Source organism: Orbicella faveolata, unplaced genomic scaffold (genome assembly GCF_042242905.1).
Source record: "Orbicella faveolata isolate gen_17 unplaced genomic scaffold, um_ofav_v1 contig_24, whole genome shotgun sequence".
Lineage (NCBI taxonomy): Eukaryota > Metazoa > Cnidaria > Anthozoa > Scleractinia > Merulinidae > Orbicella > Orbicella faveolata.
In genome coordinates this window covers 25,876,634-25,895,225 of record NW_028301552.1, presented here as the reverse complement: position 1 = coordinate 25,895,225, position 18,592 = coordinate 25,876,634, and the positions used below count along the sequence as shown (strand labels likewise).

General features: G+C 39.9%; 1 protein-coding gene and 1 pseudogene across 5 annotated transcripts in view; both read left to right on the top strand.

The window, feature by feature from the left end:
* Positions 1-18,592, top strand: part of LOC110053781 (katanin p80 WD40 repeat-containing subunit B1-like) — an 84,685-nt gene that overhangs the window by 26,244 nt on the left and 39,849 nt on the right. The gene's annotated exons all lie outside the window — the stretch shown is intronic.
* Positions 12,135-18,162, top strand: LOC149111048 (uncharacterized; annotated as a pseudogene).

Sequence of the window (18,592 nt, the reverse complement as noted above, 5' to 3'; positions counted from 1 at the left end):
GCAGATAGCTTCTGGCAACGTAAGGCTTATGTAAGGAACCAATGGAACGGTTTATTTGGAATATTCACAATGGCAAACCAAAACTAGATTACAAGCTGAACCTCAAAATATCAATGAGAACGGCAAAACCTAAGCCTTTAAAATTGCTGAAAAGAGACCCAGTCTTCATTCAAACTCTATGTTCAGAAAAGGCCAGGTTTGATGGCACAGTTAGACAAGCCATTTTATCTTAGCATAAACCATACTTGAAACTTTGTAGCTTCCTCCAGCAACAAATCCTGGTTCAAACCAAGCACTATGGGCATCAACAAACTAAATACTGCCAAAATCACTAAACTGTTAGCACCATGTTAAAAACGATCAATCAGTTTTGAATTTTGGGCTTGTGCACATGACCAGTTGGAGTGCCCAGATTGGTCATCACATGTGACATTTTTTACAGGTTGGGTTCTGTTTTCGCTCCAGTCATGGCTCTGTATCAAGTAAATGTTTTTGTTACGGCGCAGATGTCCATAAATGTGGAACATTCTTCACCTCAAGATTCATAAGTAGAGTGAAAGATATAACCAAAACATTTCACGATATAATGGTCAACCAAATTCATGTTTGTTATCTTGAGGATGAAAACTGCTATGTGAACTTAGAAGAAGCCCTCATGGCCAAACTGTTCAGGTGTGTACGACATGTTCCTGGAACAGACTACAAGAGAATCGATGTTCACGCCAAGGTGGAGTATTCCCCCATGCTATTGAAGAAGAGAAAGAACTGAGATTTGAAATCAAGCCTGAAATCAAAAATAGCGAAGAAAATCCTTGCAACTACAAACAGAGCAAGTGTAGCAAATTTTCTTTCAGACAATTCACCAGAGAAATCTGATACATGTTATTTTCACTCAGGCAAATGAGTTCTTGAGAACTGAAATGTTCACCATTTTCATTAATTATAGTGGAGCTTCAGCACGTGAAGCACGCTAGCAAAGCACAACGGGTAAGGAAATATGGTAACCCATCAAGCTGAGAAAATTTGGTAATGATGTCACCATACAATTGATGTCTGTCCGTCTGTCTGTCTCTACAGACATCTGGGATAGGGGGAGGGGCATCTCAGAGTAATCCTAACGGGGGAGCTTAAGAATGCCATCTTTTCTTGCCTGAAAACTCATTCCTATTTGTTATGTCAACAAACAATAGCAAAGGTTGATCTAACGTTTTCAAGATAGGGTTAAACTGAAGCAGAATGTGAAAGAAAGCAACAGAGAGCAAGAATGAACAAGCAAAGAAGTAGCGAAGAAGATTGCAAGAGAGCGGGGCTGGGGAAAGGAGGTGAAACAGTACTGAGCAATAATGTGAATTATTGTCAGTCAGCCGCCTAGAGAAAGGAAATGAAATAATACCGAACAAGACCGTGAAGCAGTGCGATTAGCTGATTAGCTGATTTGAAACCGTGCAGTGAGAAATTTGATAAATTTCAAACAATAAGACTTGAGTTGTTGAAAAAAATGAAGTTGCATATTGTAAACAAGTAAGCTTAGTTTTCTGTCGTTTTTCACCATATATCGATAACCTCGCGCCTAAAAGTAATAAAACTGTATTTGTAGATACTGCCAGGCAAATTTTGAAGTTGTCTAAATGTGTTAGTAGGGACAGGTGCTTTGTAGACTGCTTTAATTTCTTCTTCTGTTACTGTTGGAAGAAGGAAAACCATTGATTTGCTATGTTTGACATTTTTTGATGCTTGTATGTTGACATGCATCTTGTGTCTACAAAGTATGGGGACTTGCTTGTTTTGTTCAATTTATTGGTTTGGTGAAATGTTTGGCTGAATTCTTTTAAAGTTATTAGCCGGTAAAAGAGTGGTAAAGCTACGGCTGGTAAAATGACTGCAAAGCCGTCCCCAGGCAAAAATAATATTCAAATTACGCTTTAGCGCGAATAATTATTAAACTTAAACACTGCAAGTCTTTGAGATTTCGGGTGTTTTCCAGCTTCTAAATGCATTTCTTGGCTTTAACTGGAATAACAATCAATCTTAAACTAATTTTCTGTAACATTTCTGTCATCCTTCGTTTGATACTCAGGTGTAGTGATATCAGGTGATATTGCATTTAAATGTAGATTTCCTTGGTTTTGTTGTTGTTGAATTCATTCAGTCGAAATGTCAAGTAGATGATTGGTATCGCACTAGACTTGCTGATGCTGATGCTGATGCAGCAAGTGTGGAACATAATTACCAAAATACAGCAGGGCTGGAAATAACAGTCGGTCATCGGACATTGTCCGACCAAATTTTGAATATGTCCGGCCAATTTCACATTTTGATGGGACATGATGTCCGAACATTTCACCAACACCTATTGTCCATCCATAAAATTTGGTTTTATAAATTGTTAAAAGGCTCAAAGTTGTGACCGGTACGGTCGCCAATGCGGCTAAAATTTCATCTTTGGTGACCAAAAATTCTGGTATAGTCGACAACCGAAAATATGTCTCCGTTCACAGGCTACCATAAATGACGACTATGTTTCTCTGTGTTGACAATAACGTTTATTTTCTCAGTCATTATGTCCTTCCAGAAATACATAGTGAAAGATCTTTGCTTCTATATCATTCAACATAAGAAAAGAAAGCAATGTATCTTTTTGCTTTGCTGTAAAGGATTCCCTCACATCGGAAAACTTGCAAATGGCTGATCGTGTTTGAAATCGGCCTATAATGCATTGCAAACCCTTGAGCATTGAGTGCGTCATGTATGGATACCAATTGTGTCTTTTGTAATGCATACACAAAATTAGCAGCCAAAAAAGTCTTGGAAATTTTTTCTTTACAGATGTTATGCATTGAGTTCTTTTCTGAATAAAATTCCACTTGATTTTTATCACTTACTCGCCAAATGGCAACTCAAGCACTATTTTAAATTTTGGGCCCTTGACTCTGCACTGACAGTTTGAGCCATATCCAGGAGCCCATTATGGGCTTCTGCCATATCATAAAGCAGAAGTGTTCATCTTTCCTGTACTTCCCAAATAAAGTACTTTTCAGAAATCGCCCTATTATCCATTACATGCATTGCGATATGCTGTTAGCCCTTCATGTATGTACCCTAAAGTCAACTTTGGTCAGGAGCCCATCATTAGGAGCCTGCAACTCCCATACTAAGCCTATGTCACAGGATTTTTACAGACCGGTCTATTTTTAGGCTTCTTTTCCCTCAAAAAAGGTCAGTTCTGGTCTATGTGAGTGCGCATCAATAAGGGAAAAAATGGAGGCCTCAGGTAGGGGTGGCAAATGGCCCCCAGAAAATCGTGGATCTCAGAAATTTTTGATCTGATCTCAAAATCTCGGAAGCTTTTCTGACGAGTCACGAAGTCTCGTTTTTCATGTGTTTCTTTCGGTCTTGGAGTCTCGAATTTTTTTCGCAAGGTCTCAGAGTCTCGGATTTGCTTTTTTAGCAGAGGTTCTCTGTGGAGGTATCGCATTGCGCAAGCAGAGTCAGTGTTGCTGAGATTAACCCTTTGGATACCAAACTTTAGCCACAAAATACCGTTTTTAACCGTTTAGTCAGGTTTTTTAGCTGCCATGACGTTAAATAAGCCTAAGTTTTGCCAAGAAAGCTTTTTTTTACTAAAAGGAGAGAGTTTTCGAGGATTAGGCACAAAATTGAGCAAAATTTCAATCCCGGGCATGCACAAAAGCCAAAATTTGGACTTTTTTGCCATTAACTGTTCTCAATTTTGTTTGTTGGCCCTTTCCTTTCTGTTTTTCTCGGCCCTTTTACACTGGCTACCTTTTGCTTTGTATGTTCTTTCTGGCTGCCATGAAAAGTTGGGTGTTAATCACAGGCGAAGCCTAGAAATGGACCTCGATCAATCATTGGCGTAGTGGACCATTTTACCACCGTTTTTGCTCCAAAACTGATAACATTGTTTTTCGATTTGCGATGTCGGGATGTCGTCGATATCTAAACCTGATGATTTTGCGGAAAGGCCTAGCCTAGTACTACTATCTGCTCATCAAGAATGTCTGATGACATTTAAATTGATGACGTCACAAGTGGTACAAAGAGCACGACCATCAAGTGGCCGTATATGGCCACTTGGGCGTCAAAGGGTTAAGCATCACGTTTACGCCAACGGCGGCAAATACGGGACTTTTACTTTTCTTTACTTTTGCTTCTCTTATTATATTCACTCATCCCACGCGCATGCTCATTTGATCAGGTTTCCGCTGACAATAACCATGTGCACACTTTGATGCTGAAATCATGGTCGGTGGACTGTATTTTTAGCCAGTTAAGTCAAAGAATTCAAGTAACCCGATTTAGATTTTATAAGTGGTTAGCCTAAGGACGTGCAATTGTAGTCTGGAATATACCGGCGTGTCTAAGATGGTGTATTCTAAGCTATTGTAGAATACCGTTACGCAAAACAAACACAATATTTTACTTTATTATATGGCTGTGTCTCACAAGGACTGGGAACTACCGAATTCACAAATTTGATTGGCTGAAATCGATATTGACCGCGGTCTAGATTTTCCCATCTAGACCAGCATCTAGACGGGTATCATTTTGCGTTGAAAAAGTAGCAAACTAAAATACAAAAAGGTTCACCATTTTCTTTTATTTTCTTCTCAGTCATTTATGGAAGTGCCAAAAAGCCTGATGACAAGAAAAAAAAGTAAAGAGGACGAGCAAATTTCAGCAGGTTTAAGTTAAGCTCATTGCCATTCACGAGCAAAATGTTAGCAAACCAGCTACATTAAATGAATTAAAGTTTTCTTCTTCGTGAGGTCTGTACACACGACCGAGGTCAAGATTCTCCCATACAGACCTCCTGCTCGGTTAATAAGAACTAAGTAATGGTCTTTGCAATGAAGGAGCACTATGTCAACTAGAGAACTTCTAGAGGTCGTAGAAAATACAAATGTAGATATAACCTCTAAATAAGACGTCTTAAAGAAAACGACTAACTGCATGCTTACTTTAATTTGCTTTACTTACATTATGTAGTGTTCTTACCATGTGTTTGGTAATCCAACATTTTGCTCTCCTCGTCCTTTGTGGTAAGTTTCTTCACATTCGTGAGTCGTGCACGGTGTCGCCTTCTAGAGCAAGCTAAACACTTTACTTTCACAGCAGTTCAGCTGCACTTCTTTAGAACCTCTATTTTGATTCGTTCTTGTTAATCTGCAACTTTTTTGTTCTTCGGGCAAGGGGTATTGTTTGTGTTGTTAACCTGTTGTTAATTTTTTTATTGTTTCGTTTGGCCAATTATAAAGAACCTTGTAAACGGTGCAGATCGCCCCTTTCACAGTGCCTCTGTCTACCCGGGAACTTTACAAAATGCTCAGTAGGGGTTAACATGCGTCGAACTCCTCGTCCTTGCATGTTACGCCACTTGACACGTGAAGACTTTACTTTTATACCACATTTTACATGCAGTGAGCTTCCCTCAGCACATAGACCTGTCGGTTGAACAAACGATGCAGTTTTTTCGCAGCCACCTGTTTATTTTCAGTGGTGTTGCCTGCTCGTCTACAAAAGCTTACAAACACTAGTCAAACTTCTTCCAGTATTGAGCCTAGGTTTTTATCCATTTCGTGGTCGAAATTATCGGGTTAACAGGTTACTCTCACAGGTGGCCTGTGCAAGAAAATAATTTGCCAGCGAATTTGTTCACGCCATGACAGCCAGTCACTATGATGCTTCATTAGTCTTTCATTGCGCGATTAAAATACAAGCTAACACAGTTTTAGAGTAAAAGCCTTACAAACACACCAGCAAATGCGTATGTAGACCTCCTTAATCAATGCTTATGAATAGCAAGAGCTGGTCAAGATACATCTTGTTTTCTGGAGACACGAGAATAATAAGCCCGGGCGTCTTCATGAATAATCATGTATGAATAATTACAAAGTTAACAATTTACTTACATTTGTGTTTTCGCCATTTCTTGTCTTCCACCCTCTCCTCATCCATAACGTGTTACATCAACCAGTACGGAAGGTCAAACAATATTTAGCAGCTGAAGTTAGATCGCGTAGTAACCTTGAGAGACTAACGGAAGATCGCTGATGAGAAGCTATGTGATTTTTGAAGCTGATAACAATGGGGTGACAACAATGGGTTGACAGGCCTACACAACTCCTATCCACGTGTCATAGCCGCTTTGAGAGTTTTGCTCGAACTAGTATATCTTTGAGGATCTGCCCCTTTTGTATTGTACGATAGGGGGATCTTTGAATATTTCGCTAAGCAATAATCCTGTTTTTAGGAGGACATTTCACCAGAGTAGAGCCGTTAGAGGTCATAGGTCTGCGTGGTTTCCGCTGCTATCCGCGTGTAATTTGTTGAGTTTGACACCTCTGTTTTTGGCCACGTGCTATTTTTTTAGCTCATTGGATTGCAAGATATGTTTTGAGCTCTCTAGATATTAGCTCTGGAGGGACAAAGTTTGAAATATTCCGTGAGCATGTTGGTTACTTGCATTTTGTATTATTTCGCCGGGCCCGGCTGTTTGATTTACTGTTGCAAGTTATGCTGCTTGTTATCACGGGTGTCACATTTATCTTTGTCCGGCTTCGCCAGAGATAGCTGTAGCTTTCCTTGTTGAAAGCTATGAGTCTGTCTTAGAGAGACGTTCTTATGCTTCTTGCATCATTTTTCATCGAGCTTTTTGTCCTTCCAGTTTGTTCGTTCTGGAACTGCAAAAGTAGGTGTTCACGCGCAAGTCTGTGGACCGTTTAGCGTGTTGCTTATGATATTGTGTGGTTTTGTTCAGGCAAAAGCTCTGAATTTAGGAGTTCTTCCTATGATTGTTCATCCAGCTCCACGTTGTGGTTGTCATTGCTTTTATTTGCGATGTTGTCAGGTTTTCTGGAGACTGTTAATAGTCCCTCTTTTGTTAGGAGGCTCGTAGCCTTGTAGATCAGGCAAGACCGCGGTTTCGATCCTTCTGGATCTCATCAGTTGCCGATAGAATGGAGTGGTAGAGACCAATACTCGGTAACACTCCGCACCTGGCATATTTTTTTGGTATTATATACTCGTTCGGCGGATCGAGAATTCTTGATTGTGATTGGTAGTTTTGCCACTAGCGAATGGTGGGCATAAAGTATTCGATCCTATTGTACACAGCTTGACACTGTGTTTTCTATGATGGCTATAACGCTTATTTTCTCCAGCATGTGTGATTTGAATTGAAGGATAAAGCGTAAGACAGTTATGCGTTGCATTTATACGGCATATCTCCAAGTTTTGGAGGGCTGCGCAGAGTATTTTGCACGCATTTCGTATGTTTATCCTTTGTTTTTAGTGTAGCTAATGTACACCTTGGACTCACATGCTGTGATTGGATTAAGTTTGTACTCGCACGTGATAGGACGGGGCCTGCCTGGTAAAAATCAACAGTGATAACAATGGGTTGACAGGCCTACACAACTCCTATCCACGTGTCATAGCCGCTTTGAGAGTTTTGCTCGAACTAGTATATCTTTGAGGATCTGCCCCTTTTGTATTGTACGATATAAATGCAACGCATAACTGTCTTACGCTTTATCCTTCAATTCAAATCACACATGCTGGAGAAAATAAGCGTTATAGCCATCATAGAAAACACAGTGTCAAGCTGTGTACAATAGGATCGAATACTTTATGCCCACCATTCGCTAGTGGCAAAACTACCAATCACAATCAAGAATTCTCGATCCGCCGAACGAGTATATAATACCAAAAAAATATGCCAGGTGCGGAGTGTTACCGAGTATTGGTCTCTACCACTCCATTCTATCGGCAACTGATGAGATCCAGAAGGATCGAAACCGCGGTCTTGCCTGATCTACAAGGCTACGAGCCTCCTAACAAAAGAGGGACTATTAACAGTCTCCAGAAAACCTGACAACATCGCAAATAAAAGCAATGACAACCACAACGTGGAGCTGGATGAACAATCATAGGAAGAACTCCTAAATTCAGAGCTTTTGCCTGAACAAAACCACACAATATCATAAGCAACACGCTAAACGGTCCACAGACTTGCGCGTGAACACCTACTTTTGCAGTTCCAGAACGAACAAACTGGAAGGACAAAAAGCTCGATGAAAAATGATGCAAGAAGCATAAGAACGTCTCTCTAAGACAGACTCATAGCTTTCAACAAGGAAAGCTACAGCTATCTCTGGCGAAGCCGGACAAAGATAAATGTGACACCCGTGATAACAAGCAGCATAACTTGCAACAGTAAATCAAACAGCCGGGCCCGGCGAAATAATACAAAATGCAAGTAACCAACATGCTCACGGAATATTTCAAACTTTGTCCCTCCAGAGCTAATATCTAGAGAGCTCAAAACATATCTTGCAATCCAATGAGCTAAAAAAATAGCACGTGGCCAAAAACAGAGGTGTCAAACTCAACAAATTACACGCGGATAGCAGCGGAAACCACGCAGACCTATGACCTCTAACGGCTCTACTCTGGTGAAATGTCCTCCTAAAAACAGGATTAGTGCTTAGCGAAATATTCAAAGATCCCCCTATCGTACAATACAAAAGGGGCAGATCCTCAAAGATATACTAGTTCGAGCAAAACTCTCAAAGCGGCTATGACACGTGGATAGGAGTTGTGTAGGCCTGTCAACCCATTGTTATCACCAGAAGTTGATGACAGTGCGTGACCTCGAAAGTAGTTGAAAGTCGGGTCATGATAGGCCGTAAAAAAGTTGAAATGTTAATTCATAACTAAATAGTTAGCGTTTATCCGCGACTGCTATTTTGGTTGTTCAAATAAACTACAAGTTATTGATTGTATATTAGTTTTGACTACTTCCCTAAATGAGATCCAGTTTCAAGCGACCAAGAGTGCACGAATCTCACGTCTCTGGCTCGGAGTTTTGCATAATTAAGGTCTCAGGCTCAGTTTTCTCTGCAGTGAGTCTCAGGCTCGGATTTTCCGAAACTGTGTAAGTCTCGGTCTCGAATTTTTAAACAACGATCTCGGTGTCTCGGCAAGTCTCGGATTTTACTATTCGCCACCCCTTCAGGTGGACATGGCAACCTAATCTTTCAGTGAAATTATAAAGTCTGTCCTTGTGATTGGTCACTGGGGTTCCTGCGGGGGCTGAATTCGCAGTAAATTCAAACTAAAAATAGATCAGTCTGTGAAAACACCGGGACAGGAATAATTGAGGAAGTTGCACACTCCTAGTGATGGGCTTCTGCATAGAAAACTAGGTTTGCTTGAAGAACATATAATCAGGAGATAACCAGGACAGATTGGTGCAGTCATCTAGTAGATAAAGTCATCTACTTAATCATAAGTGATAAATAGATCAAATTTAAATACAGTTTTGAACGATTTGTATTGAAAATCTTTACAGCATGCTAATAAATTTTCTTATGCTAATTATTATGCTAATCAATTATGCAAATTAATGTCTGGTCAAATTGATAAGATATCCGACCAAAATGAAGATTTGAAAGGACACATGTCCTGTTAAAGAAGAAAAATTATTTCCAGCACTGCATTAGGGAATAAATAACAAGGGAAAAGTTAAAATAGAGCTAGAACATGTTCAGAAAGGCTGAAGTAAAAAGAGGGCATGTATAGGTGTATGGGTGTACAACTCTACAAAAACTTCTAGGCCCAATAGAGTGTCCAAATTCAGACCACACTTGAAGGATAGCACAAATCTGGAATGATATTCCCACAACTCAGGTTACCTTTGTACTATCTAGTGAAACCACAACCTGCATGCCTTTTATAAGATTTGTATGTCAAATAGAACCAATAAATCGTAACCATTTTAGCATTCTGCAAACAGAATAAAAGTGGAATTAAATAAATAAACTAGATGCTTTAAGAGCGTTTACTCAGGCTTCGCACGGCAATATCAAATCGCATTTATGCGATTGCATCGTCAGTACATGCTAGCAGAAAGAACATATAATCAGGAGATTGTTTTTTCCTGTACCCTACTAGAAAGCCAACTAACATGGAGGTAAGATATTTGATTCAAGTTACCAAAGTCTTATCTTTACAAATTTGGAGATCGGCATATTTTGCACACTGCAAGAAACAAGTCACATGTTTTTAATGAGCTACCAGGTTGCTCGTTTTATTCCAATATGATTTGTTTTACTGCAGTGTTCTAAATAATAACAGCAGTAGCCACATGCAGTCATTGACTGCCTTTTTTTTTTGTCAGTGTTTTCAGAGTTTGAGCTCATACCACGATTGGCTCAATTGTTATCTCACAAGGACTTTTCAAGCATACCAGCATGAACTTTGCTTACCTGGCTGGCTTTCAAGCAATATAATTCATGGACCGACCCTTTCCGAAAACGATCGGCACCTTTGTATGTGAGATGAATGTATAAGGCCTGATTCTTGCTAAAACTTCCTTTGCTAAACACCGTATTCTTTCACGAAGAGCAAACAATGTCGCATTTCTCGTCCCCAGTTTCCACGGTTTACGCATGGAATGCCTGGGACCATGACCCCCCTTTTGGCGACCAAAACGCTTACATTTTATGACTCAGGCTTTCCTACGGAAGCCCGAGTAATAGACAAATTAATCATTCAAAATTATTATCAGTTACTATTAAATTATTCAAACTAACATAATAGCCACATTTACAAGTAGATTCTAAACTGGAAACAACAGAAATTTGATTACCCATAATATTTTGAACTTTAAGACCGAGTTTACCAGAGGACCAGGCAGGGGTGATACATGCCATCTCTCCTTTTTGGATGAAACTTTGCCAGATTGAAGGTACTACCCAACAACTCTAAAAGACAAAGTGGGCTGGCTTTGGGATTTTTCCCTTAGGAGTTAGACCACCCCTCCTGGTTTTTTGCCCAAAATCTCAAAAATGTCACTAAAATAAGCATCAAATTTAGACACCACTTCTGCTTACAGAATGCATTGAATGTTATTGATATTTTACACAAATATAGATTAGACCTATCTTAGTTCACACCAGGAGTTTCAAGTCATTTGAAGTGGCAGGTGCCAATCAAGGAATGTCATTTCCCACCCATGTCACGCAACATTGAGCTATAAGGTAAATTAGCTCAAATTCTGTCTCAAATATTGCTTAAATCCAACTTTCTAAATCAAAACTAATTTTTTTTGTATTTTATTGATATTTATATAAGTTTACAAATAAGAGTGACAATAACAATTGAAATTACATTTGCAGATGAAAGAAAGAAAAACTAAATAAACTAACGTGAGTACAGATGGAAAAAAACGAGGAATACTATTACTAATAAGACTACTTAAGAGGAAAATACTTATACACCCAAAATACTTACTAACTATTTATATTAATGAATAAAAACTACGCTAATTTTTACTTTTTTTAGAAGAAACTACATAGACTAATGCTAGTATAGATGAAAAAAATAGCAAAACAAGAAATACTGTTACTAATAACACTACTTGTAAGGAAAATACTAATATACCAAAAATACTTACTAATATATTAATAAAACTACGTCAATTGTTACATTTTTTAGGCTGCCGGCCTAAATACAATTATTTGTAATAAATTTCTTCCACTTGGCGTCATGAAATGTTCGCTTGCCATTAGAATCGGAAATAACCGTTTCGATTTGATATACTGAGGAAACTTTTGCGAGAAAGATCTTTAATGACGGAGGAAATCCTTTATTTTGACAGGAGTAAATGTGTTGTTTTGCTAAGATCAACAGATGGTTGAGGAGATAAAAGTCTACTTGTCTGTTCCAAAGTCCAAACATTTTGTCAACATCTGATAGTGCTTCTCTGATTTTACCACAGTTTAGAATCACCCTTGGCCAGGTGAAATCAAGAATAAAATTTTTGGCATCTGTTATATTTTGGTAACAAAAGCTGTTTAAACAACGTGACAAGAGACTAGTTTTAACAAAGAGACAAGGGCAAAATCTAAAAATATTAGATATTATAGAATCAGTTTATCAAAGTTATTTCTATGTTAATGTCATTAACAAAGTCTTTGAATATTATTTAGGGCAGTGGAAGCTCAATGAATGCAAAACTCTTGGCAATATCCCTTAACCCTTGGACGTACAAGGCGGGGGGCGGGGGGGGGGGGAGAGGATGAATGCCATCCCCCAATAAGGTTTTTTCAAAATTTTGAAAAGATGATTTACTCTAAGGGGCTGAAACTTTCAGTAGCTGTTCATTCATCCTTCACGGATATTTTGATATGTCAATTGTGTTCATCATTTTTGACATTTCCATGGCAACTGCTAGTTTCATGTGGGTTTGGCCAAAAATCAACTTTCTTTGACATAATTCTGTATTTTTTTTCAGTTGTCTTCATCAAATTCCAGAAATTCACCAATCTGTACATTTCATAAGTATTCTGGCTTGATTTTGTATTAATTTCTGTTATTTCTTGACTTTTTAAGAAAAAAGTAAAATCCAAGATGGCGGGTCAAAGACATCATTTGACATCATATGATGTCACAACCAATGATTATGGTATCATTTTGTAGACCAAGTTCGGGGCTCTCTAATCAATGAAAATTTGTTTCGCTGTGCCTTAACACTTCCCCCTTGTACCACGGTGGGGGTAAGAGTTAGCTTGCACGTCTGTGGGTTAAATAACAGTGCAAAACACCTAAATTCTATTCATACAATCTAAATATGGGAATGAACAGCCGTGATGTTTAAATTCTAAAACATTAACTAGTTAGATGAGAGTTTTTCTCGGCCTATCTTGCTTTTTAGATTACGCTTGATACCCTGCTCAATCATTACAGGTCATTAATACTTGATCTTGCAATTAATTATTGTCAACTCTTACTTTACATTTGGCATACATACTCATCAATCCTGAGAAGTATTCTTTGCTGAAACTATTGTTTGCCCCCATTTCGAGTTCAAAAAACCCTTGAGATATTGATTTTGCTACATTAGGCATGCAAGCAAAATGTGGCTAAATATCATTTAGGCAAGGTTAAACTCGAGCTAATGCAGTCAGCTAGCGTGCCCATCCAGCTAATATCATTTAGGCAAGTTAAATATGAGCTTATGCAGCCAGCAGTTTCCTCGTTTGGGAGTATGTGACCTGTGGGGCGGCCTTCAGGGGTTTTGCAGGGGTTTATGGTTCATTGCATAATTGTTGTAGTGTATTCTGCTGATTGCTGCGGATCAGTTGCACTGCTTTGCTCGCGAATCATTGCGGATTCTTGCCTCTTCGTTGCCGTTGTTTTCTTTCAAGAGCTGTTGTTTATCCTTGTTTATACGATAATGACGGCCAGGTGAACCCGTAATAGTCAAGCGGTGGCCTTCGATGCCATTGTTTCTGTTGCTGAGACGACTCGACCACGTTCAAATGATGCAAATCTCCCTCGATCAACTTCACAGACGCCGGTCATTCCTTCGACGTCTCAAGCTCAACCCGCTGATCAGCCTTCTCCCGCTTTCTTGGCATCGGTTGTCAATGCGGTCAAGCAAGCCCTTGCGGCCGAGCAAGCTTCAAATCTGCCATTGACGCCCCCAGTTTCTTCATCCACGAGTGTGCCAGAGACGGCCATGCCTGGGGGCGTTCCTCCATTGTCTCTATCTTCTGGCCAGCTAGATGCTCAAGTCTCAGCCCTGGCAGCCTCTGGCGTTGGCTTTCCGCCTGTTTCGGCGGTTGCTGCGAGCGCTACAGCGCAAGGTAGGCCCAATTTTGTTGTGCCTTCATTTGCTTCTACGTTTGCCTCGCCAATACCCGCACTCGCAACTTCTTCGTCCAATTCCACTATTGGGACCACATTGCTCGTTCTCGGCGGTGTTTCTTCGCTGGCCCAGTCGTCTATACTGCATCAGGCTTTCGTGCTTGGCCCTGGGTTTTCGCCCATTCCAGCGAAACTCGTAAGCTAGATTGTGGCTGGGAAGTTTGTAGAGCTGAACAAGCTGCTTTCGGTCAACATTGTCTCAACTGAGTCTGAGCCTCAATTGCTACTCAATGGTCGGTTGGTGCTAACTTCACCTAAAAAACCTAAACAGCACATTGAAGATATATCGAGTTGGCTGGAGGCTTTCTCAGTGTACAGCCTCATTTTGTCATCCCACTTCCCTCAGCGGTGGAGGGATTTGCTGCAATACCAGCTTTTGATTCTCCGCACATATCACCAGTTCGCCGGTAGGGTTTGATTGGCGTATGATCAGGCCTTCTGCAAACACGCTGCCGCAACAAACTTGACCGACTGGTTGGCCATAAATGTCCAGTTGTTTAATTTCCACGCAGCTGGGGCCTCTGTCCGTCCTGGCCATGAATTGTCAGATGAATCCACGGAGCCACATGGAGCCTCGTCTTCCCACATTATTTGCAAATCGTGGAACCGAGGCCGTTGTGTTGCTCCTTCTTCATCATGCCATTTTGCCCACAAATGCTCCAGCTGCTTTGGTCCGCACCGCGTTGGAGCTTGCCCTGGCGAGTCACTAACCCAGTCCCGAGCTTCTTCTAAACAGCAAGCTGACTCTTCTCTTTCTCACTCGAGCAGCAAGTCCAGGTGCTAAGCAATTGAAATAGTAGACTCTAATAATTGTCATTAGGCCATCCCATACTATTTTGACTTTGTTGTTAGGGTGGAGGACTTCTAGCTGCAGGTTTAGGTGCAAATAGACACTATCAGATTGTTGTTTGTCATTTGCCGTGTTATGTTTGTTATTTCCCACCACACTATGTTGTTGTTCTTCGTTTTAGGATGGCATATTTACCACTTGTATTTCTTGACCTTTTGTGCTTGAATTAAATCTAGTTTCTTCAGTTTTATTTTCGTGGCATTTGTTATTTACCAGGATGTGCATCAATTAAGAGCTTCTGCCTGAGAGACCGCAGCAGACTTGGAAATGAAGGTCGGCCGATTTCGCTTAAAATTGGTACACAAAGTCGTTATGTGGACTTATGTAATATGCCAAAGTTTCAGGTTCAACGACCATTTTTTAGCCGAGTTCTGGATATCAGCCCCTCAGGGGTCCCCAGAGGCTGATTTTTAGTCTAATTTTGGCCACTTTTCATTCTCTCTTTTAGCAACGTACAATTAATTTCAGACAAAACCAAAACCATATTTGTAACGCCCTATCCTTAGGCTTCTATGGGTAAAAACATTAGTTCACGGGAAGTTTTTGTTAGCCTGTGGCTGTGATCACAACTTAGTCCTATTTGGAGCATATGGGGAGCAACTGGAAATGGCCTGTTTTTGAGACCGCATATTTTCCATGCCCATGTTTTATATCGTGAAGTCTTAGTATCCCTGCAAAGTTCAGCCCTTAGTTTAGTAATACCAAGAAAAAAATACTAAGGTTGAGGCTTTTTTGCTAAGAAAAAACGTACGAGAAGATGACTAACCAGGCCACTTCTGGTTTAAGTCTCAACAAAGCGTGTCTGTAAAAATCAGCCATTTGATTTCGATAAATACCTTTTTTTCTTCTAAGTCGGGAATTAGAGACTCTGAAGTTAATTCTAACCGAAAAGACTTACCGTTAATCAGAAACTTTCATGTGATTTTTTTAGGACCGATCAGATTTTGGTCCGGCAACGGTTATAAATTTTGTGGAAGAAGTCTTGAAAATTACAGATAATGGAGTCGCTGGACTTCTTTTCTGAAGAAAAACAACTTATCAGTCACTCTAAATGCAATCACAACGTCTCTCATGACACCACTTGAAAATTGCTTTGAACCTCGAATAAAATTCGCATATATTTATAGCTAATTGTAAAATTAAATGCAGTCTCACTATTCCAGTCTTTACGCAAGGTGTCTGGATAAATTCACTTACTATGAATGCTTACCTGGCTACAGGTTTAGAGGCATGCCCCTTTCTTATAATCCATTAAAAGTTAAGCAACATTAAAAACCTTAGCCCCAGCGATAAATTGATCGTGAGTGCATCGTTGTGAGTAATTAAAATTCAGGTTGATTCATACCGTACGTGACGAGGTCACAACACACCAACTTATCTGAAGTTTGCTGGCTATGATTGTCTTGGAATTCAGTTTTTTCTCGTCTAGATTTGTCTCCTTGATACTGCAGAGAATGATCAGGTATACAACTTGCATGAGAACCTAAAGAACGAATGGATATGCCACAGAATATTTATTCATACCCACTCCCCCTGTGCAAACGGCCGAGGTATTATAAATTGGGGAAGTCCAAGACAGTCCGTTTTCCCCGCCAAGTCACTGAATGTCTGACTAAATTACCAGAAAATTACTCATTGGCACACTCCCTTTCTCTATCGGGATTTTCCTTTTGTTGCTTTCTCAGTCCGCACAGATCCAGACTAAATCGGTGTACTGCATATATCCAAAGATAGGACAGGAGAGGAGTGGATTCTCCTTCAAAGACTACTGCTTATAGCACCCTAGCTGTAGAATTGCTGGCCCTTAACTCCAATTTCCATAAAAAGAAGTGATAATCCCCAGGACGACCAGTACGCTTAGTGTAGGTGGTATGGTAAGTCGCCACAAAGTCCTCATGTCTGCTGGAACTTAAATTGGTTATTGCTCTTCTTTCCTGGACAGGATGATAATCACCGGCTCCCATTTATACATCTGGGTTGAGAGAGACACTGAAAGAAAATTGCCTTTCCCAAGACGACATGATAACGCCCTAGTAACCAGGAGCACTCGATCTGGAGTCCAGCCTGCAACCATTAGGCCGCGACCGTGCTATGCGCTAGGCAGTTGTCAGTTTTGTATAGAATCCGAACGCGTTACTACGTTACATGTTTACGTCAGTCTGTCGTAAATTGATAAAATGCAACCGTGAAATGAATATATGGCCAGCACATGGACATCTTGCCGGCTGGGTTGTTTATTCACAAGAAAAGAAACTATCTGCGATCAATTAATTAAATTTATTAAATCTATTCATTCTTTAAGTGAATTTGTTTCATCTGAGTATGCTTGAAAGGCAGAGGAGCGAAAAAGTCTGGCTATTACAATTTAGTCTCCTGGAAAACTGAAAACATGATTATACAGTGTCCCGTTTGGAAAGAGAATGGCATATGCAGGGCACGAGATAACAAGCCGCCAGAGGCTGCTGTGACTCTCCCGTTAGCGACGTTAGATCGAGATGTTACCCACCTGCTGGCCAAATGAAAGTGGGCACTGGTGGTAATAAACTGGCCACTTCCCATAGAGTTGACAATTTCCCTGAATGGAAGTTAAAGTATGAATTAAAGAAGATTGCCCACATCACCGCCGAAAATTCACTCGTTTGCGTGACCAAAGTAGGCCATGTCAGCACCCTTTCCATCAAAGAAAAAAGAAATTGAAGAAATCAAAGAAGGTTACCGCTGACATTTCAGATAGCATATTTCAGGCATTCGGCATTGTAATACCTATTGCATCCATGAGTATCCAAGGCTAGAGTGACTGCATGCATTTTCATCAGACATAAATTTATTTTGCACCTTCAAAGATTTTTTTACACGCTTTAATGTCTTTAATTCATTCCACTGGTTCAAGGATCGTTGTTCCATCATCATCTGCATAGACATTTAAACAAAATATCTCTAACTTAAATTGTCTACCCAGTACCTGCCCACAATTCAATTTCTAACATTTTCGACACCATATTCGATGTTGTTTCTCTTGAAAAGTCGAAAGGGCTTCGAGATGAATTAAGTAGTTTCACATGCCCAATATTAAATCACAGTGGAGACGCTTCGCGTGTCATGCTCAAAAAATGTAATCTCCTGGCGAAAATAGGAAGTAATTTGGCCCTCTATTGTATCACGAGGCTTACTTAATTGCAATCTCTATCGTAACGATAGTATTCTTATTTAGAGTCGATACCAAAGAGGAGCTTGGACGGAAGCTTGAAGGAAAGCACCTCTGAGTGCGTCACAATTAAGTCGGAAATTTCGGTACCACTAGTCACACAAGGTATTTGTGATCTTCTGGCAGGGGGAAGGAGAAAAAAACTCACGGCTTAAAATTATAATCATGGTGAATAGTCAGCTATGAAGGGCACGTGACGTTAGAATGTCATAAATTTCAAAACATCCGTCATATCGAACCCACCAGTCTGGATTTCATGACTATTTCATGAAATCAAAATATCGTTTTTGCCAGGTATAACAAAATTAAAGGAGAAGAGAAAAGGTACTAAAGGAATTAAAAGGTGCAAAAAAACTATGTTTGTCCCAAGAAACCTTGAAAACGTCAATAAAAAACAGAGTTAGATGAGAAAAGTCAAACTTAGGGTAATTATGCCTGAGAAAGCAAGGTTGCCATGGAAACAAGGCAGAGTCCCATAAATAAGGCTTTTTTTCTCAGCTTTTCCCACCTAACGTATACACTCAGTAAACAACTTGTTTCATTGTATTTTGATTACTTTTCTTGTTATCAACGTATAAAGTTTCCCCTCACCTTCCAGTCCCCTGGGTACAGGGTACAAATGCTACATAAAATTTAGTTTCAAATCCGTCAGTAGGAAAATTTCTAGTTTATGGTTTGAAAATATATATTTCCTTTAAATAATTTACTTTGGGATCATTGATTGCTTCTTAATTGTGCAGCTGGTATCTAAAAATCTCTCGTAAAAAGTAATTAAGAGTTTGACAGGAAGTGCGTGGTAGGTA